Raw genomic sequence first — 2,522 nt, 5'->3', positions numbered from 1 at the left:
CATTTGCCAGGTAAATTAAAGCTCATAACTGAACTTTCAAAGCAGAGATATGGAAGGCATTAGCTCGGTTTTTAACTTTGACAAAAATCTTACTTCATACTTATGTATATATGCAAAATTACTTTTATCTTAATGCTGCTGTGTAAAGTAGCACTAAGACAACCTTGCTGCTGATGGCTTTTTTGCCACTGGTAGCTGGCATGGTGATAAAAATGCCCGTGTGCAAGGAGGTGCTTGACCTGATGACCCTTGCGTGTCCCACCATCCTGCCCGCGGTGGGCACCAGCAGCCTACCTGGAGCGAGCACTTCTTCTAAACCAGCTTTGACATCGATTAGAGGAAATGTCATTTTCCAGCACAACGAACTGCAGGGACTAATTACGTGGAGCTGAAGACTTATCGGCGAACCCCCGCAGACATGGTTACAGCAGACCCATCTCCCGTGTCAGGCCCACCGAGGGCGGCTGAAGATGCCGTCCATCACACGGCAGTAACATCTGGGCTTTCCTCCCACACCGGCAGGGAAACTGCGGGAGAAAACCGAGCAGCCTGACCTCAGCTGGGTCACCACACGATGCATTTTGTACTTGAAGAAGCAGCAGCTGGGTCACTCTACAGGAAGGACTGTTTGGAGAGGGCACAGTGGTTCCAGGTCCAGCTGGAGGTCAGGCGGCTCCTCTTGGGATGAGCGCAGGCACATGGCCAGCCGAGCTCTGCTGAGCAAAACTCAGGAGATCTCGTGGATGCCCAGTGAATTTAAGCAGCATTTGGAAGATTTTTTTTTTCCCCTCTTTGTATCTCAGTTTCGGTTTGGGTGTATGAGTCTGTGCAGCTGCAGGTTTAGGTGCAAACGGAGCTGCAGTTTGCTGCCCAAAGCAGCGGGGACCTGAGCGGTCAATGGGACGCTGGAGGACATGAGACCTCTAGGAAAGGGCCACCAGTGAAGCAGGTTCACAGCAGCCCTTGGAGGAGACCGCAGAGACCTTTAGGAAAGAGGACGTGAGCATTTCAGTCATTGCTAAGTGCCTGTCTGCTCACCAGGGTTAAAAGCAAAATAAAGGGTGGGGAGAATGTCAACTTCTGTGGGTTTGTCGCTAGCTGTGCCAGGGAAAGACACCACCAGGGCATCAAAACCAATTCCAAAGGGAACGTGAGAATCGTACAGTGAAATAAATGTATTTAATGTTGCTATATCAGGCTGCTAATCCCAAGGTAATTCTCGTTTAATTAAGTGAATTTTTGAACAGCAACAAAAAAGTTTAAAAAAGGGAATGGGGGGTAAAGTGCAAGAGCAGGATGTGCTGAAAATGCTTCCGTGAGAATGGGCAAGGGTTGACCCCTGACCACTGATAACGGAGATACTGCCAGCTTCACGAGAGCAAGGGACGTGTACAGCATCCCCGAAAAGGCAGAGGGAAGCACTTCGCCTTGGTGTATCATCACATTGCTGACTCCTGACTGCAGGATGCCAGCGTATACTAAAGCTTCATTTGCGTATAACTTCCATGTTATAATCTGGATCTTATCAAATGTAAGGTTGAAATTATACTCAGTGATTTATTCACGTAATTTTAGAAGCTGTCTACAAACAGATCATTATTTCCTAAGGTTTCTTTATTATCCAGTTTAACTTATCTCAGTAATTCACTTTACAAGTGAGAACTGGGCAATTTTTATTCCTTGATTGGAAGGGTAAATAAGGGGTTTTATAACACTTGCTGCTTCTAGATTCAATACCTGCTGAAATGGTCAAGTTAAACATTTCATTTTAGTAAATACTGTCTCATATTATTTCAGTTTTCATCAAATTTCCTTTCCAGTAGCCTGACTTGCTGGAAAATCTAAACCCCTAATACTTATACAAGCATATGAAGCCCAAGACATTGATGGTATTAACCTGCAGGATGTTATCCGACCAGCCTGCGTGTGACATATTGTCGTGGAAGAAAGCCCCCACCTCCCTGAGGTTCTTTATTTGCTGTGACACAAGGGGTTTACATGGAAATGCTAATGCATATATCTGTTATTTAATGCAGATACAGCATAACTGATTATTTTACACAGTAAAATCAAGCTTTCAATGCCTGCAAAAATGAATCTGATTCTATAGAAGGTATTTTTCAAAAGTAAAATAAAATTTAGCTTTTTTATATATATATATAAAAATACAGATGCTTCTGTAAGCAGCTCTAAATATAATTCAAAACATGTGAGAATTAACAAAAACTTATATAAAGACTATGGTATCAAGCTAAATTATTTAAGACTTTCCCATGGTGTTTCAATCACTGGAGCTGCAAGTCCCCGTGCTCACGAGCGCTGCCCCGGGACTGGTTTGCCTTCTCCCCCCGCGGTGGGAATTAAATGCCCTCCTGACGGCCCGAGACCCCTCGACCGTGCCGTACAGGATGAAGTCCGGTGTATCCTGCACCACCAGCGATGCACATCGGGACTGCGGTAGCGAGAGATGAAAAGTGGGTGGTGGGGAGCAGCTCCCCTTGTCCAGCACCAGAGTTCATCTT

Source organism: Balearica regulorum, chromosome 7, assembly GCF_011004875.1.
Source record: "Balearica regulorum gibbericeps isolate bBalReg1 chromosome 7, bBalReg1.pri, whole genome shotgun sequence".
NCBI classification, from domain to species: domain Eukaryota; kingdom Metazoa; phylum Chordata; class Aves; order Gruiformes; family Gruidae; genus Balearica; species Balearica regulorum.
The sequence above is the reverse complement of the archived record's forward strand: the minus strand, read 5'-3'. Positions refer to the sequence as shown.